The sequence below is a fragment of the Aythya fuligula genome, chromosome 2 (assembly GCF_009819795.1).
Source record: "Aythya fuligula isolate bAytFul2 chromosome 2, bAytFul2.pri, whole genome shotgun sequence".
NCBI lineage: Eukaryota > Metazoa > Chordata > Aves > Anseriformes > Anatidae > Aythya > Aythya fuligula.
This window is the reverse complement of record NC_045560.1, coordinates 82,458,338-82,476,861: the sequence shown is the minus strand read 5'-3', so window position 1 is coordinate 82,476,861 and position 18,524 is coordinate 82,458,338. Positions and strand designations below refer to the sequence as shown.

Sequence of the window (18,524 nt, the reverse complement as noted above, 5' to 3'; positions counted from 1 at the left end):
TTAAGGGTATGTACAGCATGTAACCAAATGGTACGTTCACAACCATTAAAACGATCTGACACAAGCCACGAGGTTGCACAGGTCAGTTACCTAGTTTAGAAAGACAAAACAAAAAGAGCAACATCCTGGAAGGCCAAGAAAGAAATTTGCAGTGTTAGGCTGTTTATGCTTTCAACAGCTATTACATCTTTTTTCTCTGAAGTCAGCCACACAAAGTCCTCATTGCTTCAGTTGGAGCACAAATTCTTATTTATTTATTTATTTTTTCACTTTAATTCTTAATAATTCTTAATTTAAACTTATGAAGACTTGCAACAGGATGGTTTCCTTGTTAGGATCAATGAAATAGTGCAAGGTGGAATTAAACAAGAAGAGGATAGTGTTGAATTCTTCTCTGAGCTTTTTTCATAGAATGCTGCTAAAGTTAAAGAAAGACTGAGTAGACATCTTTAACTCTTCATCAGTTAAGATGAACACATGTAGTGTTGCCAGTATCTTTAACCAGGAAAAACAAAACAAAACAACAAAAATAATCCTACATTTCTCTTACTTGGAAGCATACCCTAATCAAAGCATAGACTTTGAGAGTTCAGGGATGAAAACACTGATATAAAAGTGTTAAATGATCAAGAATATGCAATTTGACCTGTTGTTCTGTTCAGGAAAATTGTTTTACAAGCAGGTTATGCCGTTTTGAGAATAACTGCTTAAAATGGGGAAGTAACCCATCGATAGAGTCTTTAGCATGCATTGTCCTGCTATTAGGATTTCTGGACATAGAATCATAGAATCACAGAACATCCTGAGTTGGAAGGGACCCATAAGGATCATTGAGTCCAACTCCTGCCTCCACACAGGTCTACCCCAAAATTCAGACCACGTGACTAAGACCACAGTCCAAACGCTTCTTAAACTCCAACAGGCTTGGTGCAGTGACTACGTCCCTGGGGAGCCTGCTCCAGTGTGCAACAACCCTCTCAGTGAAGAACCTCTTCCTGATGTCTAGCCTAAACCTCCCCTGTTGCAGCTTGACACCATTCCTGCAGCTCCTATCACTGGTCACTAAAGTGAATGCATTGCCTCCACTCCCTGTTGTGAGGAAACTGTAGACAGCGATGAGGTCTCTCCTCAGCCTCCTCTTCTCCAGGCTGAACAGGCCCAGTGCCCTCAGCCGCTCCTCTTCCTCTGTCTTCCCCTCTAGGCCCTTCACCATCTTTGTAGCCCTCTTCTGGAGACTCTCCAACAGTGACCATGGACATGATCCAGCTGGGCTGTGGTCTTACACTGAATGTGCATGTTGTTTTCAGCCATAAGTTCAATTCTTTCAGCAGGTCTCTGAAGTACCGCACATATTTCTACCTAGAAAATCTTGGACATGTAGGAAAATACCCTTTGAAAGCTCAGTGTAGCTTAAATTGCAATGCTAGTGATAGAAAATCTGAAATTAGGGTGTGCCTGTGTGTGTCCATTTACATGTATGCACGCTTCCTTAGGGTGAGAAAATGCATTTTGGAAGATGTGGAGAGCAAAGGCAGTGGAATGACTCGTCTGAGATGCAGCCGAGCGGTTCAGCCGCCAATAACTGTACGATAATGTAGAGTTACGAGTGCCTAAGTGTAAAAAGAAAAACCAACACTTCATTAGGCTGAGGTTAGTCAACAGATGGCGTATAGACCACCAGTAGTCTATAAAATATCAGACGGGTGGTGTAATTTCTACACATAACAGAAGTGTCCTTGACATTGACAAGTCAGTACATGCCATGTAGCAGAACTGGGAGCTGGATTTTTATAGAGATATCACATCATTGAAATGGTGAGAATTAAAAACACACACACACATACAAAACAACAACAACTGTGGTTTGGTTATAAATAAAATTGGGATGCTTAACTTTTTTGGTAAATGGCATGCAAAAATGCACAAGTAGGTCTGTAGGTTATTAAAAAACTGCTTGATTCTTTGCTTAAGATTTGACAGTCACGACCACATGAGCAGGAAAACTTTAGCTGTAGTAACCACCAAACCCTGGCCTTCCATAGTTTTTGACCGAAGTGCACTAAGCCTCTCTTTGCAGACACTAAGCTGTGAAACATTATGTCCTGGTGTGTGCTGGCAGCGTTGCTCTAAGTTTACAACAACTGTAAGAATGCAAAATGCCTTACCAGTGGAAGTATGAGGAAAATATTTTCAAGGAGACTGGCGATATTTTATAGAGCTGATAGGCAGTTTATCCTCTATCAGATACTAAAAAAAAAATAACTGTTTTTCAGAAAAGTAGAAAAACTGATGAAAAGTCAAAGGCAGAAGTTTCAAAAGCTGATGGAACTCATATAATGAAAAGACAACTTGGTTTTACAGCGTAAGGAAGGGGAGCTTGTTGACTCAATACTGCTCGAGACAACTGCAGCGCACTTTCAAAAAGACACGGATGCTTCTGCAGGAAAGGGGGAGATAATAATCATAACTGCTGGAAAATGCCTCGGTGCTACTTTACAGATAACAGAGATGTATCTTGTGCTTGAAGGATAATTTGAAGTTGACAAATGTTGCTATAACACAAGCACAATGCAGATTAGAATCCAGATAGCAACTTGGAGGTGGTACACATTAATAACTTTGGTTGCTTTCCTCAACTGCCACAAACTTAAAAGAAGCCTCGTCATCTTAGAAGCGCAGCAGCAACTGGTACGGCATTCTCTAGTAGTTACCACAAATGCTTCTGCCTTGTTTTAAACATTTGGGTGGAACTCCCTGAAAGCCTGCTGCAGAAAAATAAGAAGCAGTTTGTAAGAAGCAGTTCTTGCAGCCTGGTTAGGTCGAAGGGAAGTTGACGTATATTTTCTCTTAAAGAGTTGTCCATGTCCCTCACACTTTTATGCTCTATGTATTAGCTGGAGATAAATGTGGATGGTGGAGTGGTAGAGCTTGTGAACAACTATGGGAAGTGAACTTTAATGAAAAAAACTGGCTATTGGCTCTTTTTTTTTTTTTTTTCCCTTCACTTAATTGAAGGGTTTTTTTTTTGTTTTGAGCAATGAGACAAATCAGATTGACCACCCAGAGAGATCAGTATCCTGTCTGATGGAGTCTGAAGGACTCTAAGGAGTTTCTAGTTCACTTCCCCTGAAAATTTATAACTGCTGGTGATTTTAAATCAAGCTGTTGCGCCGCTTTCTTCATTGTCTTACCAAATGAGGCAATGCTTTTTCTTCATTAAGTGGACAGCAGATGGTGTAGGAAAAGATCTTGACCAGTAACCAGTCCGCATATGCTTTTAGGGATGAAACATGAGGTGACATGTGGCACTTCTCAGCCTGTATACTGAAGGCTAGACATGGCGCAAGCGTCTTTCCTCACAATAGATCTCTTTGCCTGGAATAAAGATCTTTGTGCATTGATATACTGGTTTCAGAGTGACTGTTCAGCCCAAGTAAGACTCCACACAAAGAAACATAAAGGACAAACAAATGAAACAACACTTCTTTTAGAGTATTTATCTTTCCCAGGTGTAAAACCTTTTGAACAATTTACTTTCATAAAATTAAATAACTTATATATACAAACATGTATGAAGTAGGTATAGAAATTCAGCATGATTTCAACATCTTTAGTTTTTAAGCTCCTGGTGAGGAATTAAAAAATAAATAAATAAAACACTTTAATTTGAATCTCAGCCTTAGCAGTGCTGATATTTAGCAGGTTGTAGCACCCTTAAAGTATCCTTTTTGTGCATAAGAGTATTTCTCCTTTACTGCATTTACCACCCTAACTGGTGCGAAACCACTTGTAGGCTGACAAAATCTGAGACAAGCAAAGTAGGAGCTGAGGATGGAGAACAATGCTGTTCTCCAATGCCAGGCTTCCAGAGTAGGCAAACTCACACAACTTTTCAATATGCAATTTTCTCCACATGGAGAATTTATACCTTTTTAAAAATTTAGTTTTCTTTTTTTCCCCCCATTTTTATATCTCAAATGATCAAGAACAACCGAATTAAGAACCTTGATTCCCTAATGTTAAAATATTAAATCTGAGATCTAAAGTGGATACCAGTGAATGAAGTCTTTGCTTTATTCCAAGAGTTAAGTAACTTGGTCATAATGTCATTTTCCTATATTTGTCTTTTTATCATCAATTATCCTTCAGTAAATGTTGCATCATGAATGTGACTGTACTACACTCCAGTACACTGAACTGTACTACAATCCCTTTGAATGCTGCAGAGGACATCTATTTGGCTGTTGAAGGTTTCTCTGTATGGACCATTTCTGGTGCAGGTAAAGAACTTTAACTGTGGCTGTTTGATCTCAGTCAATGCATGGAACTAAATCCTAGGAGCTAGGAACCACTCCAGATTCTCTTAGTTTTGTATTGATGAGAGGCTCTTCCAGTGGGAGACACGGCTTAAGGCATCCATGTATTAAAGAAAAACAAAAGCATCATCACCTGCAGTTCAGCAGATGGGGGAAACAGGGAAAAGGGAAAAAAATCAGTCACACAGCCTGCAAAATTTATCAAACAAACCTTGACTTTTTAGCAGCCACTGACAATCAGTTGTACAGTATGCTGGATAAGCAACTTAGGTGGAAACAAGTGGTCAATATCTCATTTTCAACAGCTCTTGGACAGAACAGTCTTCCAAAGCTAACACTGGCAATAACTGGTTACAAATGGCAATCGGTAAACTTCAGACCTGTGACCTTGCTCCTGCTTCTACAATTATTATTACACCATCTTGTTCTCAAGTCACCAAAAACTTGAACTATGGAAGTTCCAGGAGACCTGTATTCTCTTTAATCATTATATTAAGTCTTTTCATTCACCTATCCCGTTTTCTCTCATTCTCATACAATTTCCTCAGCGCTGATGTAAAATATCCTAGTACTACTCCCAGGTCAGGCTACTTCTTGCTAAAGAGCACTTGTTCCAGCAGTTTTATTGCTAGGTGGTTGCTGCTAGGCCAGCTAGAAAGGAATTCACATTGCAACCACTTCTGCCAGTGGGGTGCTAATTTGGAACTCTTTCCTGTGACCGCTGTCTGAAAGAAAAACATAAAAAAAATCTTTTCAGTCAAACTAATCTCGTCTCTATAAGAGAAATTAGGGCAAGGGTAGTCGCACAAAAGCTTTTTCATCGAGCTACACGACTTTGCCCAGACACAAACCTTGGGAAAACAACTTCCACATCATCTGACTGCAATAAACCAACAGAACCACGTTTTTCTCTTGAAGTTACCTCTGCTCCTAACGCTTACGGAAGGTTCAGGAGTTTAATTCTTGCAGCTGTACTGCTTCTCAGCTATGCCCTGTGATGTTCCTGACTATTCAGCTATGAGCATTTCAGCTACACTCTGCAGTGTTTCTGACCATTGACCGTGAGCTTTTGAGACGTTATTTGGCTGTATAAATTTGTGCAAGTGTTCAGCTGCCTTCTTCACCACTCTCTCTTCAGCCCTGCCTTCATGTTACGCTGAGGTGATACCACGAGCAGCATGACTGTGCCAGGACGTGCTTGAACCGTGCACCCGACTGCACTTTCTATCACGAACCATTGGCTTATTTTTTGTTCGCTGGGCTGGTGCACGACAGGAAACGCTTCAAAGCTTCCCCAAAATCACTGAAAAATAAAAAAATTGAAGATAGTTACTGGTGTTGTTGGAACGCACAGCAGTTGGAACCTAATGCAGCGGAAGATAAAATAACTACAATCATTGTTTGAACACATGATAGTCAGAATCTTATGCAGTGGATTGCCTCAGTGTCTTTTAAATGCACTTCTCTGGGGGATAAAATCAACATTTATCCTCATTTTTTCCCCAAATCCAGCAGCGACCCCTCAGCCCCACCCCCCCTCAATCCTCCTCACACCCCACAGCCCCCTCACAGCCCCCCCCCTCCCCTCCCCGCGGGCTCCCCCGGCCCCGCGCCGCAGCCAATGGGGTGCGGGCTCGGCGGGAGCCGTGACGTCATGCCCCGCCCCTTGCCGAGCAGCGGCGGAGGCAGCCGGAGAATCCCGAGCGCCCCCCCCCCCTCCCCACCTCCCTCCCCACCTCCCTCCCCTCCCGGCTCCCAAACAAGATGGAGGCCGGCGGCTGCTGCGGGCACCGGCGCTAGCGCGGCCGCCGCTCCTCCGCCTGGCGGGGAGAAAAAATAAAACCATAAATAAATAAATTTAAAAACAAACAAAACAAAAAAAAGGGCAAAAAGGCTGGAAGCGTCTCTATCCTCCTTCCTCCTCCTCCTCGCTGCGCTGGCTGCTGGCCCTCCCCACGCCGTCGTCGCCCTCCTCCTCCTCCTCCTCTTCCTCCTCCTCCTCCTCCTCCTCCTCCTCCTCCTCCCGCAATTGTCTGCGCTCCGGCTCCGTGCATGCCCGCGCCGCCTCCTAGGTGGCTGCGGGGGGTGGGCGCTCCCGGCGCTGCCATTCCGCGCATACCTCCCCATGTCCCTGCGCCCGCCGTGGCCGCCCGCAGCCGCGCACCGCCCGCTCCGGCTGCCGCTGCTGCTGCTGCCGCCGCCGCCCTGAGAGCCGCGCCCGCCCGGGGCTGAAGCCGGGGGCGGCGGCGCCGGGGCCGGGGGGGTCTCGCCCCGAGGAGCCGCCGCACGCCGCAGCCATGAGCAGCGCCGCTGCCGCCGCTGCCGCTGCTGCCACCGCCGCCGCCGCCGCCTCCTCCTCCTCCACCGCCGCCGCCGCCACCGCCGCGGCCGGCAGCGGCGCCGGGGAAGGGGCCGAGGAGGCGGCCAAGGACTCGGCGGACATCGCGGCGTTCTTCCGATCCGGTGAGTGCGGGGCGGGGGGGCGTGTGTGTGTGTGCGGGGGGCTGTGTGTGTGTGTGTGTGCATGGCGGGGTGCAGCGACATCTGCCCCCCGGCTTTGTCAGGTGGCCCCGCGGCCAGGTGGGAGCCCTCCGGGCTGAGCGCGCCGCCCGGCTGGGCAGTGTCCATCTTGCCGCCGCCTCCTCCTCCTCCTCGGACAACGGCGCCGCTGCGGGCTGGGGGCCGGGAGCCGCCGCCGCCGGTGACAGGTGCGGCTGCCGCTACCGGGCGGCGAGGATGAAGAGGAGGAGGAGGAGGAATAGGAGGAGAGCGGGAGCCGAGGCAGCGGCGTGCCGCAGGGCTGCGGCCACGGGGGGAGCGCAGGGCGCCCGGCCAGGCGGTGGTGGCGGCGGGGAGGCGGCCGCCAGCCGGCCCCGGGGCTCCCCGGCCGGCGCTGACAGCCCGGCGGGGTGCAACATGGAGGCCGCCACCGTGCCCCCGGTAATGGCGGCGGGGAGGGGGCGGCGGCGGCCGAGCCTCCCTCCGCTGCTCGGGGCCCTTCCCCGGGCGGCGGCTGCTGCTGCTGCTTCTCCTTGTCGTCCTCCTCCTCCTCCTTCATCCTCCTCCTCTTCCTCGCCGGCGACGGCTCCTCGTCCCCCCGGGCAGCCCCGGGCGGGGCGGGCGCTTCGCTCCCTTGGGCTGCCTAAAAAAGGAGCGGCGTGAGAGGAAAATGCAGACTCACCGCCGGGAGAGATGGAGGAGGATTGCCGCTTTTTGCCTGTGGTGGAGAAAAAAAAAAAAAAAAAAGACAATAAATAATAAAGCCGATGGCTGTAAGAAACAATGCTGACGAAGGCTGCGTTAATTTTTTTTTTTATTTTTAAGGAAAGTCAGTGAGGGAAGTGGGAAGCGGTGCGATGGGTGCACGGTGCTGGCCGTGCTGGGCTTCGTGGGGATGAAGGAGGAGGTGTGATTCGCAGCAGGCATCCCAAAAACAGGGTTTGGAGCCGCCTGTGTGCGGACAGACGGACCGAGGCAGCGGGTCGAGGCTGCGAGGGGCCTGGTGCTGCCCAGAAACCTGTCTCGCCTGACAGCGCCGAGCGCGAAACTCGCTGTGGAGATGCCGGCCGTGGTGGGCTGTGGCGTGGAAGAAGGGCTGATGTGAGCCCTGCCGCTCTCAAAACGCCATTTTCACACTAAAATCGAAATGCTGGGTCCTGGTAGTAGGCTTGCGTAGTTACAAAGAGGTACGCGTCGTGTAGTAAGCTGGCAGCTCTGGACGACCCAGCCAGCTGTATTAATAGTCAGCCTCCACGCTGGTGTGTGGGCAGGGGGATGACACAGACTTGATGAGCTCGTAAGTGGTGCAGCGAGGACTTGTGATGCTGGTAGCTTCTGATAGCAGGGGAGTTGCACCGAGCTTAGTCTTGCAGCAGCTGAAAATCTGAAAGCAGTAGAGAAAGACATCGCGTGTTTATGGAAGAACTCTTTTATAATATTTAAAGGCTGGCGTTCCCATTTCTCTGTTTACGCGTGGAGGTGATGTGGTTCAGCCAGGGCAGCGTCACACATTGGAAAAGGTTCTGGCATCTCTGTGGGTGTTTGGTATTGCGAAGAGCTCATTGAACTCTGCACCCCTACATGATTGACTATTCGATAAGAAAAGGGTCCATTAAAAGATCGTGGTGCTTCCCTTTGTTTGGACAGGAGGTACAATTTTTTTTTATTTTGGTGAAACACAATGGACACAGCGATCAATGAACAAGCACAAAGCTTAGTTTGGTGTACGTGGGAGCAGACAAAATATTTTTCTCTTTACAGTATTTACAATGACAAATGCTTCCTTTTTCCTGTCACTTGCAGAGAATGTCAGCAAAGCTGTAGCTGTTACTTAAAAGAGAAAATGAGTAAAAATGTTACAGTGTTTTCCAGGAGAGGGGAAAAAAACACCCAAAAACAAATGAAAACCACAATGCCCGAACAATCAGTTCTAATCTTAGGTCAGTTAAATTGGTCAGTTGTACAGCCAGGGGGGGTGTTAGCTTTCCTCCTGTCCTTTTGAAAGACAAAGCCTGAAGCAGAACTGAAGTAGCCTGAAGAACAGCATTTCAGCGTTTGGAAGATGTTTTATTAGGATATTGAACAATGGCCATGCTCACTTGAAATGTGCATGTTTCCAGTTTCTGCTTTGGTTATGTAAATGTAAACTCCCTCTGAGTTGTTGTGGAAATTGGTTGCAACTGAAACACAAAGACATGTTACTGAAGGAAGAAGCTGGACTGGAAGTGAGGTGGTACTATGAAAACATAAAGATAAGGAGTCTTGAATTTCAATTTAAAATTAGATGTATCAGAGTTGGAAGCAATAGAGGCAGCTGACTTGTTATGTATTTGCTATCCAGATCTTATTAACTGAAGATGAAAAGGCGAGAGCACCTTGTTAGATCTGTCACCTTCTTTGTGGCACGATTAAGAGTGAAACTGCTAAGAAGCAGAGATGGTGCCAAGCAAAGCGATTACATTTGGACTGAGAAAACACAGTGGTTGTAGGAAGTGCCTTTCTGTGCTATATGTAAACTGGAGATTAGAGATGACAGTGTAACTGATGGGGAGGATATGTTTTGAGCTGAAGGTGTGTAGACAAGTGTCCCTTTTTGTCTAATTAAAGTTGTGCAACTTGATGAATAAAATCTCTTAGTCTACAATTTTGTTTTATAATTCTAAGAGCCTGGGTAGCAAGGTATTGATGCATGTGTTAAGTGTACAAGATCTATTCTGCGTCAAAGTATTAGGTACAAACCTCTCAAAATGTATTCAAAGGTTTAACTAAAAATCATGTGAACATACTTTTCAGGAAATAAATGTACGAAGTGGAATTGAGAGACAGTCATCAAGGCATGGCTTGCAAGGCAGTAAACATACAGAAGACTTGTTTGTTTATGCTGTCTTTTCATTGTTACTGTTTTTAAATCTCCATCCTTAGAGCTTCAAGTCCGTAATATTTTGGGAAGGTGGTGCACCAGTCAGCTGACATCTTTGCGATGCGAGAATGAGAGCTGTCCATTTAAGTTTAATCAAGCTATTCTAACATCGTCCTCCAAGCCAAATGGTTATTGCAAGTTGAAGTTCATTAATTTTGTTTTTAGGCGATGAGAACAAAACTTTTTTTCCATCCAGCATCTTAGCTAGGTATAAGGGATAGTGATTGTACATCATAGTTAAATTTACCTTCCCGGGATGCTGAAGAGGTGTGTGAATACCAGACAATGCAGAGAAAAAGGCTTGCAGACACTTAGGCAACTCTTAGCTAGACAATATAGCAAGTACCTTTATAAAGGACTGCAAGAAGTCTCAGTGGAAAAACAAATAAGCAAGTTGCCAACTGATAACTCTTTGCTGTTTTGTGATGCAAGTGGATGTAATTATTTCCTGTATGATAAATTACATCTGAGAGCCTTCGGAGAGCTGTGCAGTAACTTCATTCATGCACGGACCGATGGTACCATTTCTGAAGCCCCTGAGGAGATTCTGATTGTTACCACTGCTTGTTGCAACACTCACCACATTTGCAGAAGCAGAAAAGTTTACATTCTCGGGGACCTTGCTCTGGCTAAGCCTGAGTAGTTACGCACCCTATTGATAAGATGTCCAGGGTGTCTTACTTTTCCTTTGTTTTTCAGACATTTCTGTCTTTGCCAGATCAAATCCAAATACATCTGTCAATCATAATTCAGAACTTGATCTAGGAAAGCACAAAGGTGGAGGACTTGCCATGTTAAAAATGAGTCTCCGCAGGTGGCAGCAGTCCTTTCTCCGGAGGAGGTCTCTGAGATGGAAGAGGAGCGGGTCTGGAGGAGAAAGGTGTCTGAAGTTTGGTGTGCCACCTCTCCCCGACGGGAAGTCGGAGAAGGAGGTGGTTGCCAGAACAGTTTTGAATGGCACTTGATTCTAGCATTGTGTGCTTAGCCTTTCCTGGAGCTGCTCCTTATTGTAAGCTTAACGGTAGGAAAACTTTAAACTTTGTTTTGAGCTCTATCTGGGCACTTAAATGTTTATGGGAGTATTTTGGGAAAATGGGATGCTGAATTCTGTCATGGTTATGGACGTCAGATTGAAGACTTCTGCAAGTACCAGTGGCTTGAGAGACTTTGGTCAGTCTGCATAAGGCTTGAGTACAAGTCTGCCTATTGCAGGCTAGGCTGAGTAGGTAAAACCGTATAGGAAGTATTAATAGCATAAATGCATTCAGTTGTTGTTTTTTCCTCCTAAATGATGAATTTGTGGCTTGATTAGTTTTCGTGAATAGCACTTAAATAATAACATAAAGATAAAAACCAAAGGATTTGTTGAGAAATGCAGGATTTCAAGTTTAAAGTGAGGAACTGTATTTTGCTTCTTCCTTGTCACCGTGTTTTGCACAACTTGGTCTTGTTGCTTTACATTAGTGTCCAAGTGTAGTAGTGGCTAGGAGGGCTGTCTGCAGTAGATAATATTAAAAATGCTAGTGAAGAAAATAAAATCTGTTGGAAGAGGGGAAGAAAAAGGCGGGGGGGGGAGGGAAGAAATGGAGAAGAAAGTATGCATGCTGTGCAGCAAACTTTTCCATGAATACTGCTAATCAGAAACATGCTACCTTGTAGATCACGGACAACATAACTTTCATACTAGGCATCAAATTTTAAAACCAAGGGCAATTTTCAGCTTAAATCCGTGGAGCAGAACACACAACGTGTCAGGTTCAGGTAGCGGCTTTCTACCAAGGTTTATCCATCTCCTGCCGATACGTAGCGGCTGACTTACAGTGAGTGCAGTCAGAGCTGTGGTTGTGTGGGTTACTTGGCATGGCATCTGGGCTAGCTACAGAGTAGCTGCAAACATCTAATAAAAATAGTCTAATAGGGAAGCCAAAAACCAAGTGTTGGCAGGGAAAACTGGTGGTACCCCACGTGGCATCTCCGTGCTCTTCTCTGCAAGTATTCGTTCGGGGCCCTGCGGCTGTCAGGAGCTGGGGCACGTTGGGGGTTTTGTGAAGTGGTGAGGTCCGCAGAGAGCATGAGCTACGAAACAGGTTGGCCATTGCTTTTCACGACTCTGTTATTTTGTCCTATGAGCCTCACTGGTCAGTGAGGAAGTTGCAGCAGCATTGCTGTCATTTGGGCTGCCTGATTCAGGCTGGGGAAGAAGTGGGACCTCCTGTGAAGTTGTCACTTGGGCTCCACAGCATCCATTGTAATAAGATGCGGGGGGAGGGAGGGAGCTGAAAAAGCTGAAAGACAGAGAAATGTCCCAGCTTGGTAGTTGCAGGACTAAAATAACTACAGAAACAATACAATGGAGAAGTTACCCTGGGAATAGTGTTGTTGGATTGACATTTCCTGGAATAACGAGCGAGAGGACAGCGCGTGTCGGTGTGAGGCGCAACAGCTGCTGTGCCACTTCGTTTGGTGTGGAAGAGCCAAACCTCTTGGGGTACTGAAGGACGGGGAAAGGTAGAGGTTAGGCTGTGTGTGCAAGAGAGGCAGAAGTCATGATCATTACCAAGAGGAAACGGGATTACTTGTAACATCTGTGACAGCTGACAGTTGATAAACTAAATGCACGTTTGAAGTGGAAGGTAAATGGGAGCTAGAGAAAAGCCAGGCCAGTTCTTGAGAGGAGTAAGTTTGAGCAGGCATGAAGCACTGACAAGCTCAGAACTAAGCTTAGAAAAGAGCCTTGTTGCAGCTCAGGCTTGCACTGTTTGCAGGGCTTCATTGCTGTGTAGATGAGGTGGCTGGTAAGCTTCTCGCAAAGAAGTGTTTTCTCCAGCTGGATGTGTTCTGCAGAACCAAGTATGAAACTTCAAACTGAGCTTTCACGTGGCTTCCCAAAGCTTTTCAATGTAAAACGGTTGTGAAAATACATAAAATCTTGACAAGGATTGAAAAGACTTTTCCTATCCCAATATAAAGAGAAAATACTACTATCACTCCACTATTTTTCAATTTAAAAAAAAATAGTTCTAGTGTGAACAAATAGGCCTCTTTAGATGCAGACCGTTTGGTCAGTTTATTAATAGGCTGAAACTGCACTGTGATTTTGCTCTGCAGCTTGAAGAAGGAGATGAGATCACTCTGAAATAGCTGTTTATGGTCAGCAAAAGTGTTAAAACAGGAAAGACATGCAAACTTTGGAAATGCCCTGGTAGGTGTGTGACGTCCTTTTGAAATTAAATGATGATTTTTATTAGAACAAAGGGAAATAATTTTTCTTCTTGATGCTGTGAGAAACAAGTATCGTCTAAAAAGAAGAGGTCTACAAAAGGGCTACTGGTTAAAATGAAAAATTAAAGCCATAGCAAGCTATTTTAGAACTAATCACTAAAATGGTTGCATGCTTGGTTCTTCTCATAAAGACATTTGTTTGATTTAGAGAAAGAACTTTGTCTAACTTAACATTTTTTTTTTTTCTTGGTGCAATGAAATCAAAAAGTAGATTACTGGTGAAGTAATACGCATGATCTGCAAAGCTGAGTCATGTTCCTTCAGGAAGGATACTGCTGTTTTGAGAAAACAGATCACTTTCCCAGTAGTGAGGAGGAGGAATTGAAATGACAAGGAACAACAACTCAAGTGCTTTTAGCAGTAGACACTACATTAAAGCACCCGCTTTTGCATCTCTAGAATAGGTTGGTATATTGATACACAAAGAGGAGGGTCAAAAATGGCTTGTGTCCACAACGTTTCACCAAACAGTCTGCGTGGCAAGAGCCTACAGGCTCAGCTGTAATGACACCAAGCCTCTTCCATTCACTTGTCTGCCAAATGGATGTTCTAACTCATCTGAAACTGGAGCTGTGGGTCCCAGATGCTTGTGGTTGCACAGAGGAGCTGGGGCTGGCCTAATTGTCTTTGGGCATTTATTTAAAAAAATAGGGCTGGTTTCCATGGTTGTTGAATGGAGTCTTGTCAAAGCATTGTCAAATCTGTTTCATCACCTTACATCATTACTACTGCCATGCATAAATGCCTGTAGCAATGATTGATTTTTAAAAAACAAAGGCAAAAAAAAAAAAACCCTGCATATATCAAACAGGTTTTCCTAGTGTGCAGTGCTCACCTGTGCATCTTGCTGCTGCTTTGAATGTGGCATTTGTAACCTGGAACTTAGTAATACTGATTTCAGTTCTTCAGTGTTTTATAATGCTGCTTTTTTTTTTTTTTTTTTTTTTTTACCCATAAGAGGACCTCTGCAGAGAGGTGAGTAAATTCCTTAGTAGTATCGTGGATGGTTAGGAAGCAAGATTTAAATGATCAGAAGAAAACTGTAGGTCTCCAGCAGTTGCAATGCGCCAGTGGATTGCTTTGTCTGGTATGATTTATGTGGAAGCGTTTCAACAGGGTGCACAGATAATTCATTCCTACAAATCTGTGTAGGAGTCAAGTTAATATTATCAACTTACGCAACAGTCAGAATGTGAGGCTCAGATTCAGGAAGGTTTGTTTAACTAATTTGCCTGGGAATAAATATATAGATAAGTGTGTGTGTATGCTGGCAAAAAGAATATTCTGTGTGGCTTGAAAACTGAGTTGGTTTGATGAATCTTAACAAAAAGTTGGGGAAAAGTATTCTGGGCAGTAGGTGCCTAACAGCACTATTGTGACTAATGTGCTGTGTTCTGGTCTGCCATGAAAATAGCCAGAGTTTAATTACTCATGTTTCCTTGCTGTTTTAGTACGTAGATGAGCAATAATAGTCATTCTTAAGGTGTCTGCAGACTATGTGAACAACTAACAGTGCTTTCTGTAGTTAGCTTCATACGCAAGTGTTTAGCAATTGGAGGCTGGGGGTCTGGGGTCGTGGTGAAAAGAGATTTCATAAGTGCTGAAAAATTAACAGGGAAGTACACTATGGCCAATAAGGCTCACAAGGAAGTGTTAAATACCTACTTGTTTTTATATAGCCCATTACCTCACTTCTTGTTTAAAAGAGCAAATTAAAATAATAATAAAAAAATATAAGAAATTGCTGCATTGTTGTGCATCAGTGAAACCTGCAGCCTTTTGAGATAGTCTGGCAAGGCATTTGGTCAAAGGTTTTCTCTAAGCTTTGTGATTGTCACGGAGCTGGTAAATAACTTTGAGGCCATCAAAGAACAAGAGATGTTATTGCTGAGATTTCTTGACAAAAATAATTGTCAAAAACTGAAGTCTTGGGGACTGCTTGTTTTCAGAGCCAAAGCAGATGTTAAATTCTTGGATGAAATGGGGTGACGTGTCTTAAAATTTGGCCGAGACAATAAAGGGAGGATACATAAGAACAGCAGGAGAATACATCAAGAACATCCTGAGAAGTGAGTTAGAATAAATGGAGTGTTTAAATACTAGGCATTACTTAGCTAGCCTCTTACACTCCACAATGTGCTGTGCTGTAGCCATTGTGTAGACTTGGCTGTACACTACTGAATAGAATTTTCTAGTGGAGCGCTAAGGTTGTAAGACCTTTGCTTTCCAAATGTTTTTCATGCTACTAACTTCTGGACTTGTTAAGATATGTAGCATTGGAAGCAAAGATGATATCATTTTCTGAGAACGTGAAAATGTTCCTCCCTCTTCTAAAAAAAAGAAAATATTTGGGTTAAGGTTGAAATGTCTTCGCTTTTTCTAATTCTTGTGGAATTGGAGAAATGGTTATCTGCAGTTGAAAGCATGGGAAAAATGTGGAAAGCTGCAGCAAAGCAAGGTGAATCGATACGTAAGTTTGCTGTGGATGGTTCCTGTTCTAAAGCTGATCAGACTTTAGATGTCAAACCCCACCCTTTGGAAGCCTCCCTCTGCTACTATACAGAAATAAAATAGGGTATGGTATCTCTGCTAAAGAAACTGAAAAACCGTGATTGTCATTTTTGAAAAAAAATCCATTCTTAATATCTAAGCTTTTATCCCCGACTTAATTTATTTATCTATTTTGTTGACGTCAGTTAGCACGCCCATTTTGGTTGCAATTGCACATCAGGGTGGCCCTAAAACAACGGAAATGTGATGGTTACAGCATTAGCTTATGCTCTGCTTTGCACCCCTTGGAGTCACGTTTTGTATACGTCAAGTAGCTGTTTCTGCAGTTAGGGATAGTTGTTAGACTTGGACTTGTCGTGGCCTGCAAAGCTCAGAGAGGAAATCAGTGTCTTGCCGTGCTTATCTGACAGGGCTTCTTGTGAGCTGGGCTTCTGTAAGGACAACAAAGGCAAGCCAACCTCAAATTCATTAGGACCGTGACACCTTTTCAGATGAAAGGACTATGTGCGCTGTAATCTCTTATCTAGTATAGCAACTTGTTGGTTGGCTTCTTGGTGCTTCAGTAAATAGATAGATAGATAAAGACATCAGCTTCTCCAAATTTAGCTTTTCAAATCAAAACAAGAACGCTCACTCGACTGAATTTCTTGTCTTGGTGGCTTAGCAAAGAGTAAGAAAACCTGAACTTCATTTTTGTTCCCGTTGTGGGAAAATTGTACTGCTTGTCTGTTGAATTACCAAGTCAGCAGAGCTAAGGCAAGCCTGCTTGTAAGAAAGTGATAAAATACAGTTTGGATCTCGTGGTGATCCTTGCAGAAGATAGCCCTGATGTGCTGCTGTCTGTTGGTGCAGAAAGCAGTATCATTTATTTGTTGTGTGCTGCAAAGGTTGCAGTTGGATTTGCCTGTCCTTAACTCGGAATAAGGGTAATAAGGGTGCAGCTTCTCCAACAATAACCACTTGGCGTGTGTGTGTTAACTTCTTTTTTTTTTTTTTAAGCTTGGAATCAGATGCATCCTTCCCTAGCCAAAGGGAAACATTTGAGAAGCTGTGACGCATTTACACAGATGAAGGAAGGAAATGTCCAAAAGAGTCAAAAGCTAAATATAGATCAGTTTACTGAGTTGAACTCTGGGTGGGAATTGAAGAACTAAATATAAATCCAAATTTGTACCTTTGTAACTTACATAACCGAGTAGTATAACCCTTTTCTGTTTTTTCATTTGTTAAACTTTATAGTGGACAACTTCGGGTAAAGAATTGTGTCAAGCCTTGTGAGAGAGCTTTCCAAGTGCCTTAAATACGAGATGGCACTGAGAAGTCTAACTGTTTCTCGATTATTTCTATAGCTCAGTTTAATTCTCTGGAAAAGTGGATTGTGGATTTTACTGTGTGGGTTTTTGTTGTTTTCTTAGCTCCGCTGTGGAAATTATATTTCCTGAGTTGGACAGTGAGATTGAGTGCACCCTCAGCAGATTTGCCAACAACACCAAACTGTGTGGTTCAGTCGACACGCTGGAGGGAAGGGATGCCATCCAGAGGGACCTGGACGGGCTTGAGAAGAGGGCCTGTGTGAACCTCAGGAGGCTGAACAAGGCCAAGGGCAAGGCCATGCATCAGGGCCAGGACAATCCCAAGCACAAGTACAGGCTGGGCAGAGAACGCATTGAGAACAGCCCTAAGGGGAAGGACCTAGGGAGTGCTGGCTGATGAGAAACTTGATATGAGCCGGCAGTGTGTGCTTGCGGCCCTGAAAGCCAACCGTATCCTGGGTGCATCTAAAGCACTGTGGCCAGCAGGGTGAGGGAGGTGATTGTCCCCCTCTGCTCTGCTCTTGTGAGACCCCACCTGGAGCCCTGCCTTCAGCTCCAGGGCCCCCAGCACAAGAAGGACATGGACGTGTTGGAGTGAGCCCAGAGGAGGGCCACAAGGATGATCAACGGGCGGGAGACAGGCTGAGGGAGGTGGGTTTGTTCAGCCTGGGGAAGAGAAGGCCCCAGGGAGAGCTTCCAGTACCTAAAGGGGGCCTGCAGGAAAGCTGGAGAAGGACTCCGTGTCAGGGAGTGTAGTGATAGGACAAGGAATTTTGTTTTTAAACTAAGAGGGTAGATTGAGATTAGATAAAAGGAAGAAGTTCTTTATCCAGAGGGTGGTGAGGCCCTGGCACAGGCTGCCCAGAGAAGCTGTGGATGCCCCATCCCTGGAGGAGGTGCTCAAGGCCAGGCTGGATGGGGCTTTGGGCAACCTGGTCTGGTGGGAGGTGTCCCTGCCCATGGCAGGGGGGTTGAAATTAGATGAGCACAGAAGTGCCATCAAAGTCAAGATAAGTTGTCTTTTTTTTCTGGAGCAATGCTTCCCTTTTGTGGAGACATGTACTTTTCTGGTAAAACAAGCGTTACTCTATTTGTAAACATAACTAATAGTAAGTGCAGTAGGAATTTATGGGTAAACATGGTAGCACTAGGGTCTGTAACTTTAAGCAGTAGCTGTCTCCACTCCCTCCTGCCTCCCCCGCAAATGAGGGGTAAGGTTTGCTATTTAATGTCTTCTCTTTTCTTAGTGTGTTGCCTACTGAAGAATGTTTACTTGACAGATGCATTAATAGTTGTGCTCTTGTTTGTTTTTGTTTGGTTTTCCAGAGGAGCTTAAGAATGTTTTTTCAAGGTTGTTTTGAACAAATTTTGCTGTCTTTGATAACTAAAATAGTATCTGTTCCAAGCAGCAATTTATCTGTTAAGGCAATAAACAGTTTGTAGAAAAATGACCTGACTACTTAGAGTAGTGGTTCAGTGTGCCAACTGGAACTTGGTATTCATGAAGTATATTGGGATGTAGCAAAGCATTGCAGCTACTGTTCTTAAAATCTCATTTTTGTAGCGTGGTGTTGAAACGGATTTGCCCATGTTGCTGTTCTCGCTGTGCTAACCGCTGTCCTGAAATTAAAGCTGTAAAAACTCCTTGAAAGACCAGCTGGTTAGCTGAGTTGCGAACTTAAT

The 18,524-nt window shown here is 44.6% G+C and overlaps 1 protein-coding gene across 1 annotated transcript in view; it reads left to right on the top strand.

Annotated features, from left to right (window-relative positions):
* Positions 1-6,746: 6,746 nt before the first annotated feature.
* The window catches only part of TRIO (trio Rho guanine nucleotide exchange factor), a 241,384-nt gene continuing 229,606 nt past the window's right edge, over positions 6,747-18,524 (top strand). The window contains exon 1 of the mRNA XM_032181775.1: positions 6,747-6,779. The gene's annotated coding sequence lies outside the window, so the exon portion shown is untranslated. The remainder of the gene's footprint in view (positions 6,780-18,524) is intronic.